Source organism: Lygodium microphyllum, chromosome 8 (assembly GCF_053477565.2).
Source record: "Lygodium microphyllum isolate KBCC chromosome 8, Lygodium_microphyllum_v1.1.10, whole genome shotgun sequence".
NCBI lineage: Eukaryota > Viridiplantae > Streptophyta > Polypodiopsida > Schizaeales > Lygodiaceae > Lygodium > Lygodium microphyllum.
This window is the reverse complement of record NC_141142.1, coordinates 138,572,682-138,588,178: the sequence shown is the minus strand read 5'-3', so window position 1 is coordinate 138,588,178 and position 15,497 is coordinate 138,572,682. Positions and strand designations below refer to the sequence as shown.

Sequence of the window (15,497 nt, the reverse complement as noted above, 5' to 3'; positions counted from 1 at the left end):
TGGTGGATCCCTCTTTGGACTCATCACTTGATGATGTCCCACTGGCAGATAAATCTTCTAATGTCTCCAATTCTGTAGAGGATAGAGGAGCTCTCTCACTCTGCGGGGACTCAGGATAAGCATCAACCACCACACGCTGGGCACCTCTGCCGAATATCAATCGACCGGCGGGTATATCTACTTGGCAATCCGCTTGCAAGATCCAAGGTCGTCCAAGTAATACTTGATAACTTGGCCGCCCTGCAAAACGAATCACCCTAAAGTCCAACATGCATTCTACATTTGCAACAGTGACATGGACCTTAGTAATGCAGCCTTCCGGCTGTCTCAAACTGTCATCTGCCATTCTGAGAATTGTGGAGGTATCTTTCTGAATCGCAAGACCTAACCTTTCCATCAGTTCAGAACTCATAATGTTAACAGATGATCCCGTGTCGACAATGGCATAATCTACTAATATCCCATCGACATAGGCTGCAACCCTTGGGCAATGCTTCTCAGCATGCTCGAACCAGTCATCACCAACTCGCGCAATACCCAAAGGTTCTACGATATACCCGGTACGTAGGATCTTTCTAAATTCCTTGCGTACTCCTGGGGAAAGCTTAATAAGCTGCAAAAGGTTCACATCCGGTTTGACTTCGCAAAGAGAGCCCGCCAAATCGAATTCATGATAGTTCGATAGAGCTCGCTTTTCACGCCAAACCATCCGCTCTTTAGGTCGCTGAACTGGCTTTATTGCCTCTTTCTTAACTTTCACCTTCTTCTTTGGTGGTTCCTTATCGACTTTACTCTCTACGGGCTTCAAAGGTCCCCCTTCTAGGGCAGGATCCAAAACTTGCGTTCCTTTGTCGCCTTGTTTAGGGTTTCTGTCGACAGGCTTATCCATGTCGACTTCTCTACCCTTTTTACCTCTTGTAAGGACAGCTCGTAGATTAGAGGTTTCAGCATCATTAACGCGTACAGCCTCAATCAAACTAACCCCACTACCACTTGGTAGCTCCTCCACTGTAGTCTTTGGTCGTTGAAGTATTTGTTTAGGCCCATTTTCTGGCTGGGAATCATTTCCTTGGGCACGATGATTAACAGGCCCTGGTTGCCGACTACCACGCTGGAGAGAACTAATCTTACTCCAGCAAGTAGCTGCTAGATGGCCGGATTTTCCACAAATGTCGCACTTAACATTTGGGCAATTCCTTGGATAGTGCTGCCCGCCACACCATTTGCAACTAAACCTCGACGGTGCACCCTCCTCTGGGTATCTACTTCCTATTAAATTCTGTTGTTTTTTAAGGAAGTTGACATCAACGGCTATTTGTTGATACTGCTCCGTAATCATGTCGGTATAATGCTTCATCATGTCCTTAACCTCGCCAAGAACATTGAAGAACTCGACTCATAGCCTTGGTCATTACCATGTCGTTCAATCGGCCTAACAATTCGATTAGGCACAGGCTGTTGAGCTGCAGGCATGGTGTTAGAATTGACCGCCTAGCCTCCACTACTTGGAGCCATTTGACTGCCCGTAGGCATCGACATGCTAGGGGAAGCTGGTAGTAAAGGGACATTCTGCATCATGTTCCCTCTCCCATTAGGGTTAGCCATCGCTATCCCTTGGCCACTACTGCCATTGGCTATTGCCATATTGTTTCCCAATACTAAACCCATGTTCGAATTGCCTCTAGAAGCATAGGCTGCTTGTAGTCGGGATTCCACCTCTTGTGCTCGTGTAATGGCAGTGTCTATATCCCCCAAGGGGACACTACTCAACTGCAATTGGATATTAAAGTCCAAACCATGTAGGAAATATTGCAATTGGGCAGCTGCGGGGATAGGGATAGAGGTGTCCAACTTACGGAAGACCTCTTTTATCTTCTTCGCATAAGCACGAATATCCTCGTGTGGATCTTGGCGGGTCACGTTGAGTACACGCAACCAATATTGCCCACCCCTTTCAGGGGCAAACTCCCTTCGAAAAGCTCCATAAAATGCATCAATGTTCAATATGGTTCCGGCTTCTAAACCATGATACCATATAGCGGCTCTTCCTTTGAGAGTCATGTTGAAGAACATCATTAAATGTCCTTCCTCTTGAATGCGACAGTTAAACATCAACTTTTGAAACTCCCTAATGTGGAGTTCCGCATCTTCCTCAACTAGCCCATAAAAAATGGGTAGCGGGTAACCTAGAGCCGGCAAATCCGTCGTTCCTGCTGGAATTGCAATAGGCTGCGCCATGACGAGGATTGGATTTGCACTAGGAATAGGGACCAGTGGGGTTACACCTCCCGTACTTGACGTGGACTGGCTTATGGAAGGAAGGGGAGCACTAGAGCTTCCACCTTCTCCTAACTTACTGCTTGTGGTCCTAAGACCACTAGATCCACTCCCTCGTAAGGGTTCAGCACCGCTACGCTTAGGGGAATATCTCCTAAAAATTTCAGCACGTCGCCTAGCTCTTTCGTCTCTTTCTTGCTTTTGGATTTTTGCTAGACGATGCTTATCAATAAATAACGGATCAAGCTCAGTATCCTCTGGCATAAACTGCTAGTTGGTCCTTAAACAACCAGGATTCGAGAACCGCCACTTTTAAGCAGCTCCCGGCAGATGCACCACTGATGGACCTAAAAACGGGCCGGCACTGGCTCATGCACTAGCCGGACCTCGTCACTATGCGCAAGACAACCCCTCGGCCTCGCGGCCAGGAGCGTCTATCAAAATCTCTGCCTTCCTAAACATTGCGTTTGTAATACGTTGTAGTCCAACTGATCCTAACCCAATATTGCTCCTCAGAGGGAGTCCCTTTCACATAGCCAAAAGGCTCGAATCACATACACATGGGGTTCCTCCTACGGCTGAATGCCGTCAACCCTCTGCGACTCTCCTACACCTTGGGGATTGGCCCCTCGATGCGCCGCTCAACATTTAGACATTTCGCACAAACGTCGCTCACGTCGCTCAAGGTACCAAATAAACGTATCCAGGAATGTACCATGGTCCTTACTTGACTTCCCCTTTATGATCCCACGACTAGCCTACAGCATAGGAACCTCACGCTCTCAACGGTGGGTCAAAGGCCTACTGAAAACAATTGCTATGCATGTCCAGGAGCTAACTCTGATACTTTTAATTTCCTCTAAATGATCATGCAAAGAGGTGGATGCCTAGTGCTCAAACATTTTAAAAACCAGCAGCGTGCAAGTGCAAAACATCTCCTTCATGCTTTTCTTTCTAACCGCTTTGTGCTTCGCTGCAACACCTAGCACCGAAGTGATCTTCGTGCTACTAGGTTTTAATTTTTATCATTATTATTCCGTCCTAGATGCAATGCATATAAAATCAGCAAATTATTCCTCATGCTCAGCGGCATTTAACCATTTTTTCCACAACTCTACCCTTCCCCGTTGATAGTGCATCATTACATTCATTTCTTTTAGGGTTTCCTTGTCATTTTATGTGGAGAAAGGAAGGAAACACGCACTAAAACATATAAACAAGGCTGAACTGAAGCATAACTTCATGCCCCAGCCTTGCTATACATCAACAAACATAAATCCTATTTTTCTATATTTTTCGTAGCCCCAAATGTATTTTTCCCCTATTTTTCATGGTTTTTTTATCATTTTCCCGCCATTTTCTTCATTTTCTTGTATTTTTTAAATTGCTGAAAATGAAAACCAGTTTGTGGGCTGTGGCCCTTAGTTCATTTGCAACAAAATTGAAAGATTAGTTGATGTGTATCGACGGTTTTCCCCATTTATATGCCCAAAACCCTTGTTTTTCCCCATTTTTCATGCGTTTTCGAGTTTCTTGACATTATTTCGAGCCATGAAATGCATGTTTTTCATAATTTCTGGTTATAAACAGTAATAACTCAGAAGAATCAGCAGCATAATCAAATCTTAGTCCATATGAACGGCATTCCATCAATCAAAAGCATAAAACACTAAATTTCCTTTGTAATTTTTTAGTTTACCGCTTAAACGCGTGTTTCGGGTTTCTTTTCCATGGCTGTAGATTTGGAAAATAGCAACACTTCATGTCCAGCATCATCACAAATCACCATTCTCAGCCCGTGTAGCAATCCGGTCCATGCCGGACAAGCCTCCATCATTCTTTCTTCTTCCTTCTTCCTCCCACAGGAACTTGCCTTTAGAAGAGAGAGAGGGAGGAGAGAGAAAGACTGAAATCAGAATTCTCCAAAGAGGGCATCATTGCGCGAGCGAAGGGCGGCGATAGAGTCTGCATACAGAGGGAAATGAGGGCCAATGATGATTGGGGGGAGTTGTGTGCAGGCTGTAGATTGATCATCCATCATCCAAGCGAAAAAATCGGGCGCAGTTTCTCCACGCTTCCTCCACGATTTTCTTCCCATGAAATGCATGAAACTTTCATGCTACATTAAAATTTTGGCTCCCAAGGGTCACTTGTCCATTTTGGCCAAAATTTTGTCCACCTCTTCGCATCTTGACCGGTTTCTTGGCCATTTCCCCGTCCGGACTCGGAATCGAGCTCTGAAAAATCCTGGGCGTCCAGCTTAGCATCCCGCATTGGCCAGTAGCTTGTGTCAACCCGCACGACTGTCTGAAAAATTATGAAAAATCAACAAGTGTCGCTCGGGCGCCTTTAAAGCACTTTGGCGCTTAAAATCGTCCTAGATCGAGCCGCCGCCTTTGACAGTGAATATTTTTCCCTTGATCTTCATAATTTTTAGCTATTTTTAAGCACTTCCCGTCACCTAAATTCCGCTCTCATTTGTGGACTTGGATGATCCTGGATAGTTGGCTCATTCGGAGGATGCGCAGGTTTAGAGGGGGTGGATGTCGTGTTGCTGCACATCCGAGCCATAAACACCTCCATTTTTGTTGTGCATATGTGTTATCGTTTTGCGTGTGTTTCATTGTGTTTGACTGCTGCATTATCTTTCCGTCCTTTTCAGTACCCGCATCTAATGAACATACTCCACTTGTGTGTTTGTGTTTGTGTGTGTTTCTGTTTGTGTGCATGTTGTGTGTATGTCAGAAAAATATGAAAAACTGATGCCAAAGAGTAATATTATGCTGTCAATTTCAATGATGAATTCCAAGAAAAGTGCAGGAAACCGTGGAATCAAAGGAAGCTTTGTAGAAGTCGACATTGAAGCTATGAAGATAAAGGTTACACGTGATCAAGGCCGACGTAATATGCGGGACAAAGCATTTTTGAAGAAGATACATTAGCACTACATGCCATGGAGAAGAAGGGTTCATATGCCTTTGCCTTTGATGGAAGGAATCTCTACAGCTGTCTCAAAGCCTCATAGAACGTGTCAAGCTTCGACAACGATAGCTATTGGGCCAAGTTTGCTGGTGTTATCTTCATGTGCAACAACCATACCAAGCAAGAGTGTTTTTGACATAAGGTTTTTGGTTTGCCACTTGTTGCAAGAAGAGATCTGGTGGAGCAGGTTACCCCTGGCACGCTCTTGTTCTTATTCAATTTTGATACAATGGAATTGTATGGAATCTACGAGGCTATTTCTCATGGTGGAATGGACCTTGAACTCAATGCATTTCGAAATTCCCAAGGGTCATATCCCGCACAAGTTTAAACACTTGTTCAATTATTTTGCCCGACGGAACCACCACGAAAAAGGATAGATCCTGAATTGCTCTGACAGAAGGTATCAGGAAAAGCAACCTAGACTGCTGCTTTCTCAATGGATAGGGCTGGACATGCCTCTCTTCTTCCAAGCAAAGCGTCTGGTTTTTTTTAGAGTAAAAAAGGAGGCATAGCGCCTCACCCCTGTTTTTGGATCCCGCTATAATCGGTGGACTACGCCATCGCCTTTAGTGGGAACCTCTCGATCCTGAATCATTTTCAATCTGGAAAACTACAGGGAATTTTCCATTCCAGGGCATATCTCTGGTTTCTGAGAAGTTTAATTCATCGAATCCTATTCGCTCCCTCACCCATCCTCCCCTTTGTACATTCCTGCGTTCTGAAAGGCGGCAGATGATCGAGATGAAGAGCTTGATGCGAATGAGATGACCTCTAGGTCGATGGAGAATGCAAAGAAAAAGCAGTACAGAAGCGGATTGAGACCCCGAATGGCAAACAAGTTACCTACAGCAAGCGCCGATCGGGCCTCGAGAAGATGACCAAGGAGCTCGCCACGCTCTGCGACATCGATATCCTTCTCATCTTGTTTTTTTCCCCCTGGCAAATTGAGTTGGATCAATGGGACCAAAAGCCTTCCAGAGGATGCAATAATGAGATTTGCAAATCTAGCACCTCAAGAGAGGGCCAAAAGGAAAGTTGAAGCTTTGGAGCAACTCAAACGTGTGTTCAAGAAGCTCGATCATGAGTGCACCAACACCTAGTCTTGAGAGTCTGCACCACCATTTGCAAGATCTTCAGGTGTATTACTATAACTTGCAACAAAGATTGAGATTATATGAATCATTCCAAACAATAGAGGATGCAAATGAGCTAGAGGAAAAATAGCAATGTCGCCTAAAAGAGCTGCGGCTGCAAAGGCAACTACTGGAGTCAAGCCATCAGGTCGTTCTTTACAGCCAACTAGCATAGCAGATTTATCCAGAAAGTCTCCTAAATATGGCAGTCTTAGATGCTGCATCTTAAGCAACTTGGGAAGCAGACCAAAGATCAAACAATGTGATGGCTCTTCAGCCAGAAACAAATCCAATGCTTGGTCAAAGTGACCCAAATAATGGTTCAGATTGTATGCCCAATGGTATTATGCCTTATGAAAAGCAGTTGGAAGGAACAGTCTGATGATAAGAAAGAGAAAATGACCATTAGGCCTCAAATTTCAAGGTTTGCTGAAGCGTTCATTTGGAAGGCCTTAGAGAAGGGTTACCCACGAGAGTCTTTGAGGAACTTCCCACTTCATTGGTCCTCTTCTGTTCTCTTTCAGCTCTTCTTCTATGCCCTTAGGCCAAAAGTTATATGCTGAAGGACTTGAACAAAATTTTATCCAGGTTTATGGGAGTTCAGCAATGCTGAGGAACAGGTGGCCCTTGATGTTGCTCTGATTTATACATGGGGTTGGAGACTATTTGTGAACCTTCTGCTGTCTACCTTTGTTAGCGGCTTGAAAGTTTGAGCTTGCTTAAGAGCCTTGGAGTAAAGCCAAAAGTTACATGCTGAAGGACTTGAACAAATTTTGTTTATTGGCAGTTTCTTTGTTGTAACTCTACAAACTTGACAAGCAATATAATGAACTTTGGCATCAAAAATTCGATTTCTTCTTGTTAGCCTCTTTTCTTGCTGCAACTTGAACTCCGTGTTCAGCAGCTCTTACACGAACTCTATGACATTTCTGGTGAACCCGACGTGAAAGTGTTGTGTCAATTTTCAGCAAGATGGGAGACTCGCAAGAAGAGATGACAGATGACAATGTCATGAAGCATCTGTTTCAGTCATTTACAACCTATATGCAATAGCAAGCTCACGCGAAACGTGATAGTGATGCCATGGATGCCTTGAAAGCTGTCCAACAGGAGATGAAGCAGTTCAACGGCCAACAAGTTTCAACTTACCTGCATTTGTATGAAGAAAAGATGAAGTTTTTTGGGGTTTCTCAAGATGTTTGGAGCCGCTACTTCTTGCGGATCGTGGTTCGCGCGCTTGAAGTCCGAATTTCAGAAATTCAAGGAACACATGCTGGTTGGACAGAGTTTAAGAAGGCATTAAAAGATGAATATTTCTTGGAGGATACATGTCTTATGAACTGCAGGAATTTCTTAGCATGGGTTTCTATGCCTAATAAGGGACTTTCAGTTACCGCCCTTCTGCGAGAGTTTGAGAGCCGCTATGATCAGTTGGATGGAACTGAGCAGCAAGCTTTGGAGATGCAGAAAGTGGAATTATTTTTACAAGCTGCTGATGCTGATTTACAGGAAAAGTTGGATGATCTTTTGGAAGATCAAGCTACTGATTCAGGTTTAAAGACCGAGTGGCGACATGTCATTGATGCTGTGAATGAGCTTGTTAAGAAGCAGTGGAGGAGGGTACGATTGCATCATAATACAGGATCTGTTTCTGAAAAATCCTTGGAGACCTCTACTTCTACCCCTGCTGCAAGTTCTATGCCTAAGCCTACTCCTCCTGTTGTAAATCTACCAGTTCCTGCTGCTCCAGTGCCCTTATCCGTAGATGATGTTATTAAAGGCTTGGCAGAATTGACGATAGAGGCAGTCAAAGCTGAAGTTGGGAAGTTAAAAGAGCAACTTATGTCAGTACCTGTTGTAGCACCTGCTCCAGTGACTGCTTTTCCAGCTGGCCAAAGAAAAGGGAGACGATGTATTTGGTGCGATAGTACAGAGCACCAATACTGCAGAGATTGTGATGCTTTTCAAGAAGGGCATAAGAAGAACGTAGTGTTTTGGGGACAAGATGGGAAGATATGGCTGACAGAGACTGGTGCTCCTCTTGACACAAAATTTGGTAAGGGAGGCATGAAGAAGCTCGTTGATGATATGGCTGCGCGATCAGCTTATGTGAGTGTTAGAGGAGATGCTTCAGCTTATGGAGTCCAGCTTGAGCAGAAATCAGATGGAGACTCAGCCTTATGGTCCTCTGCCTTGGAGATAGCGAGAAGAGGGAAAGTTCAGGCATCCACTATGACTTGTGTGGGCTCTAGAGCATCCAAGGAGAAACGGGATGGGATTCTCCTGTTGACATGTATTCTATTTTTGCTTATATGGTGAAAACACAGGGTTTAGATGCCATGGTTCAGGAAAAGAGAAGAAGAGATGAGGAGGGTCTTAGCACCTCCAAAACGACTACAGGGGGTGACTTTGTTTCACCACCTGTTACAGCTCCACCTATGACGAGTTCTCCAGCACAATCAGGTCCTGAGCAACCTATGGGAGACAAACAGATGAAAGAAAAGAGACAACCAAGAAAGGAGCCAGGATTCAAGCTCTTGTCAGACCTTGATATGCAGACGGATATGAGTAAGATTTTTCATGAAAGAATTTTAAATAGTGAAGTCACTTTTACTGTTGGTGAAGCTCTTGGGATTGCTAGAAGAGAAATACAGGATCAGATGCAGGATCTTTTGCGGAGGAAACGACATGCAATGGAAGGACCTGCTTTACAGGGGTTATGGCATGGAGCTCTTGGGGAAGAGCATGATGATACAGTGATGGTTGAGAATGCTTCTGTCAATCCGCAGTTGGAGAAATAGTTCAGCCTATGCAGTATGAAGATGATGATACCCCTATCCTCATTCCTCGCATCCATTTTTCATGTAGTCATTGGGCTAGAGCAACCACTGAGATGGTGGTAAGAATTGGAGAGAAACAGATTCCTTTGGTCGCTTTAGTCGATCATGGTTCCGAGATTAATCTTATTGATCGAGGTGTTTATGAGAGTGGCAAGTGGCCTATGGATACAGAGCATGGCTGGCGCATGAGAGCAGCCAATAATACTTCTGGTGATATGTATGATGCTTGTCCGAGCATCAGAATTTCTATTGGTAATGTTGAAGAGGATTATCATTGCTTTGTTCAGGATTCTTGCTCTTATCCGATTATTCTTGGACAGCCTTTCATTACAGAAGCAAGAATGGAGACGAAAGTGATGGATGATGGCTCAGCCTATGCATGGATACGCAGTAAAGATGGTATGCGAGCTGTTCAATTTATGACTGTTGGAGTAAATCATCCGAGAAACAGGGACTCCTTGCGTGAGGCACCACTACCTGCGAAGGAGTTGGATTTTCATTGGGTACCGCTGTCTTGCGAGATGCCAGTGGTACGGAGCGGAGAAAAGAGGAGATCTCGCCTCCTGGTAGCAATTCTTTCTCCACTAATTTTGTTGGTTTTTCTTCAGATAGTTCAGTGAGTTATCAGAAAATTTCAGATTTGTCTAGAGCTGCCAGGCAGTACATTGGTCATAAGGAGAAAGAGTTGAAGATTGCAAGTATTTTGCAAGCAGAAGAGCATGTGGATGGGCTGTATAAGGAATGTCTTATGCAGATACATTGTCTGAGATGGAAAATATACTGAAAACTGATGTATATAAGGGTTCAAGGATCATACCTGTGCAAACCTTGGATATGTATCAGGAAATTTCTGATTTTATGCTAAAAACTGAGTTAGAGGCTGAGAAAACTCAGCAAACCGAATCTATGGCTGATCTTGATCAGCTTTCAGAGTTGCAGAGGGCTGAAACCTTTCAGCCAGCAGAGTTAAATGCTGGAAAAATTCAGCATATAGAGTATGAGGCTGCATCATGGCAGTCCATAGAGCAGAGGGCTGAAACCATTCAGCCAACAGAGTTTAATGCTGAAAAATTTCAGCATACAGAGTTTCAGGCTGTACCCATGTAGTCCATAGAGCAAAGGGCTGAAATCTTTTAGCCAACAGAGTTGAGAGTTGCTGAAAAATTGCAAAAATTGCAGCAAAGAAAAGAGTGCCTGACTGATGCCAAGGTTGACACGAAGTATAAAACAATTGATAAGAAGGTTAAGCCGGTTGCAGGGCCACTTCCTCCTGATAGTGATGAGCAGATAGAAAAAGCTATGAAGCAGCCTATGTTGAGAGATCCTGCAAATATTGGACATAAATTTACAGCTGAAACTCTTCCAGAATTGAAGATTGGAAATGATGATTTCTTACTTCCAGTGGAAAAAGAATGTTTTAGAGAGATGCTTGGACGACATGGTAAGGCATTTGCTTTCTTTCCTCATGAAATTGGCTGCATTAGTCCCGAATTGGTTGCGCCTATGGTCATCTTCACTATTCCTCATGTGCCATGGAATATACGTCCTATACCTATGCCTAGAGCACACTTGCCAAAGCTAATAGAGTTGCTGAACGAGAAGATTAAGATGGGAATTTTGGAACCCTCTTCTGCGCCCTATTCTAACAGGTGGTTTACTGTACCAAAGAAGAATGGTACCTTGAGATTTATTCAGGATATGCAGCCCGTGAATAGAGTGACAATCAGGAATGTGGGAACAGGTCCAGTTGTGGATGAGTTTGCTAAGGCTTTTGCAGGACGAGCCATCTATTCCCTAGGTGACTTGTATTCAGGTTATGACCAGTTTCAGCTTGCCTTGGAAAGCAGGGATATTACTACTATGCAGACACCTATTGGTCTTGTGAGAATGTGTACCTTGCCTCAAGGTGCCACCAACTCAGTTGCTCATATGATGAATGCTATGCATAGAGTTCTGCGAGACTATATTTCGCAATATACCATGCCTTTCTTAGATGATGTGCCTATTAAGGGTTGTGCAGAAGAAGAAAAGAATGAGAGTCTTGATTTGCGAGGATGTAGACAATTTGTGGCTGAACACTTGGTTGCTTGTGAGCAAATATTGACACGATTGGAGGAGGTGAATTTGACTCTTTCAGGGCTGAAATCTGTCTTTGGTGTTAATGAATTTATCATAGTTGGGCATATGGTTGGTTATTATGGCAGAAAACCTTCACCTGCAAAGGTGGATGCCATAAGCAGGATTGCAGAGTATTGCTCGACTACTTTAGAGGTGCGGAGATTTGTGGGAGCTTGTGTATTTTACATGATTTGGATTCCTCATTTTGCTCACATTGCAGATGTTCTCTATCAGCTGCTTCGAAAGGGGCAGAAGTTTCATTGGGATGAGAAGCATTCGAAAGCCATGCATAAACTCAAGAAGCTGTTGCAGTCAGCTCCTACTCTTCGCAAGACGGATTATCAGTGAGGACGGCCAATCATGTTGACAGTTGATACTAGCCCTATTGGCATAGGTTGGGCAGTGGGGCAGGATGATGCTGATGGGAATATATATGCAATCCGCTTTGGAGCTAAAGTTCTTAATGAGCGGCAGAGGAGATATCCGCAGATTAAAAGAGAGTTGTGGGGAGTAGTCACTGCACTGAAGTGTGATAAAGAGTGTTTTATTGGTGCTTCAGTTGTTGTGGAAACAGATTGCTTGCCTTTGCTTGGCATGATTACTAGCTGTTTGACTCCAGATATAGCGATACTTTGGTGGATTGCCTACATCAAATCATTGAATCCAGAATTTTGACATATAGCAGGAAAAAATAATCCAATTGTTGCTGACATGCTGTCTAGAGCGAGATATGAGGATGAGGAGTCAATGCTTGTAGAAGATGATGAGACAGAGTTTGCAGCTTCTGTCCTTGTTCATGATTGTCATGTGTCTACTGTTGAAGCCTTTACTGAAGAACTCTATGTTGACGAGTGGCTGCAAATTGGTCAGTATTTGAGTTCATTAACTCGAAGAGCTGATTGGACAGATGATGTATTCAAGAAAATCAGAAGAAAGGCTTATGGGTATTTCTTGAAAGATGGTTTTCTTTGGAAGTATCCAAAGAAGAGAGGCGGCCTACCCTTGAGAGTAGTTTGTGAGGCAGCGATGCAGATATAGATTATGCGAGAGTTTCATGAGAGTTCTTGGGCTGGACATAGAGATGTGTCGGCTACCTATGAGAAAATCAAAGAAAGATACTGGTGGAAAGGGATGTATAAAGATGTTTTTCACTTTGTGGAGACTTGCAGGTACTGTCAGCTTTACTCTTTAGTGCGGCATCGTGATGAGTCGCATCCGACCTATCCACTATGTATGCATTATAAGTGGGTGGTAGACTTGGTTACTTTGCCAATGGGACTTTGGCAAATGAGATATCTTGTCTTGGCTAGGGAGGATCTTACAAACTATGTTGAAGGCAGATCTTTGCGGACGAAGACCACCACTACAGTATGTAAATTCTTGTTCGAAGAAATATTTTGCAGGTATGGATGTATAGGCAAGATTACAGCTGATCGTGGACAGTTAGATGCAGACGAAGCTAGAGAATTTTTCTCACGGCTTGGGATTAAGTTGGCTCTTACTACTGCCTATAATCCAGAGGGGAATGGCAAGAGCGAAAGAGGACATCCGCTGATAGTTAAGGCATTGGCAAAAGCTTGTAGAGGTCGGATTGGAGATTGGCCGAGATTACTACCTTTTGCATTGTGGGCAGACAGCTCTACACATAGCGTGGCTACTGGATATATGCCTGCAGAGTTGATCTATGGGCAAAAACCTGTCATGCCTACTGAAATCTGTGCTCTCACGTGGAGTGCTCTTCCATGGCATGAGAATTTATCAAGAGAGGAGCTTCTAGCTCTTCGGATTCATCAACTAGAGAGAAGGACAGAAGATGTGCAGCTAGCAGTTGTTCGTTTAAAGGCAGCCCGACTCAGAAACAAGGACAGGTTTGATTTGAGGCATCGCTTGCGGCCTAGAGCCATAAAAGAGGGAGATTGGGTTCTAGTCTACGACAATAGCCTAGAGAATCAACATAGCAGCATGCGAAAAATGGTTCAAAGATGGTTTGGACCGTATGAGGTGAAACAGGTTTTTGACAATGCTACCTATGAGTTGGCTGAATTGGATGGGACGGTATTGAGGGTGCCCATTGCTGGAAAACGAGTCAAGATTTTCAAGAGAAGAGAAGATGAAGAGTATGCACTTGAAGCATTGGCAGAAGAAGAGCAGTCAGAAGAAATTCTAACAGAAGAAGCAGAGAATATGGATGATGAAGCTGATGGAGAAACAGGTCTACCGGAAACTGATGCATTGGACCTGTTTGTGGACTTGGATGATCCTGGATAGTTGGCTCATTCGGAGGATGCGCAGGTTTAGAGGGGGTGGATGTCGTGTTGCTGCGCATCCGAGCCATAAACACCTCCATTTTTGTTGTGCATATGTGTTATCTTTTTGCGTGTGTTTCATTGTGTTTGACTGCTGCATTATCTTTCCGTCCTTTTCAGTACCCGCATCCAATGAACATACTCCACTTGTGTGTTTGTGTTTGTGTGTGTTTCTGTTTGTGTGCATGTTGTGTGTATGTCAGAAAAATATGAAAAACTGATGCCAAAGAGTAATATTATGCTGTCAATTTCAATGATGAATTCCAAGAAAAGTGCAGGAAACCGTGGAATCAAAGGAAGCTTTGTAGAAGTCGACATTGAAGCTATGAAGATAAAGGTTACACGTGATCAAGGCCGACGTAATATGCGGGACAAAGCATTTTTGAAGAAGATACATTAGCACTACATGCCATGGAGAAGAAGGGTTCATATGCCTTTGCCTTTGATGGAAGGAATCTCTACAGCTGTCTCAAAGCCTCATAGAACGTGTCAAGCTTCGACAACGATAGCTATTGGGCCAAGTTTGCTGGTGTTATCTTCATGTGCAACAACCATACCAAGCAAGAGTGTTTTTGACATAAGGTTTTTGGTTTGCCACTTGTTGCAAGAAGAGATCTGGTGGAGCAGGTTACCCCTGGCACGCTCTTGTTCTTATTCAATTTTGATACAATGGAATTGTATGGAATCTACGAGGCTATTTCTCATGGTGGAATGGACCTTGAACTCAATGCATTTCGAAATTCCCAAGGGTCATATCCCGCACAAGTTTAAACACTTGTTCAATTATTTTGCCTGACGGAACCACCACGAAAAAGGATAGATCCTGAATTGCTCTGACAGAAGGTATCGGGAAAAGCAACCTAGACTGCTGCTTTCTCAGTGGATAGGGCTGGACATGCCTCTCTTCTTCCAAGCAAAGCGTCTGGTTTTTTTTAGAGTAAAAAAGGAGGCATAGCGCCTCACCCCTGTTTTTGGATCCGCTATAATCGGTGGACTACGCCATCGCCTTTAGTGGGAACCTCTCGATCCTGAATCGTTTTCAATCTGGAAAACTACAGGGAATTTTCCATTCCAGGGCATATCTCTGGTTTCTGAGAAGTTTAATTCATCGAATCCTATTCGCTCCCTCACCCATCCTCCCCTTTGTACATTCCTGCGTTCTGAAAGGCGGCAGATGATCGAGATGAAGAGCTTGATGCGAATGAGATGACCTCTGGGTCGATGGAGAATGCAAAGAAAAAGCAGTACAGCAGCGGATTGAGACCCCGAATGGCAAACAAGTTACCTACAGCAAGCGCCGATCGGGCCTCGAGAAGATGACCAAGGAGCTCGCCACGCTCTGCGACATCGATATCCTTCTCATCTTGTTATTTTCCCCCTGTCAAATTGAGTTGGATCAATGGGACCAGAAGCCTTCCAGAGGATGCCATAATGAGATTTGCAAATCTAGCACCTCAAGAGAGGGCGAAATGGAAAGTTGAAGCTTTGGAGCAACTCAAACGTGTGTTCAAGAAGCTCGATCATGAGTGCACCAACACCTAGTCTTGAGAGTCTGCACCACCATTTGCAAGATCTTCAGGTGTATTACTATAACTTGCAACAAAGATTGAGATTATATGAATCATTCCAAACAATAGAGGATGCAAACGAGCTAGAGGAAAAATAGCAATGTCGCCTAAAAGAGCTGCGGCTGAAAGGCAACTACTGGAGTCAAGCCATCAGGTCGTTCTTTACAGCCAACTAGCATAGCAGATTTATCCAGAAAGTCTCCTAAATATGGCAGTCTTAGATGCTGCATCTTAAGCAACTTGGGAAGTAGACCAAAGATCAAACAATGT

At 43.9% G+C, this 15,497-nt stretch overlaps 2 pseudogenes; both read left to right on the top strand.

Moving 5' to 3' along the window:
* The first annotated feature begins 5,488 nt into the window (after window positions 1-5,488).
* Window positions 5,489-6,777, top strand: LOC148032926 (agamous-like MADS-box protein AGL66; annotated as a pseudogene).
* Window positions 6,778-14,328: 7,551 nt separating this feature from the next.
* LOC148032925 (agamous-like MADS-box protein AGL65) lies at window positions 14,329-15,462 on the top strand (annotated as a pseudogene).
* The last annotated feature ends 35 nt before the right edge of the window (window positions 15,463-15,497 follow it).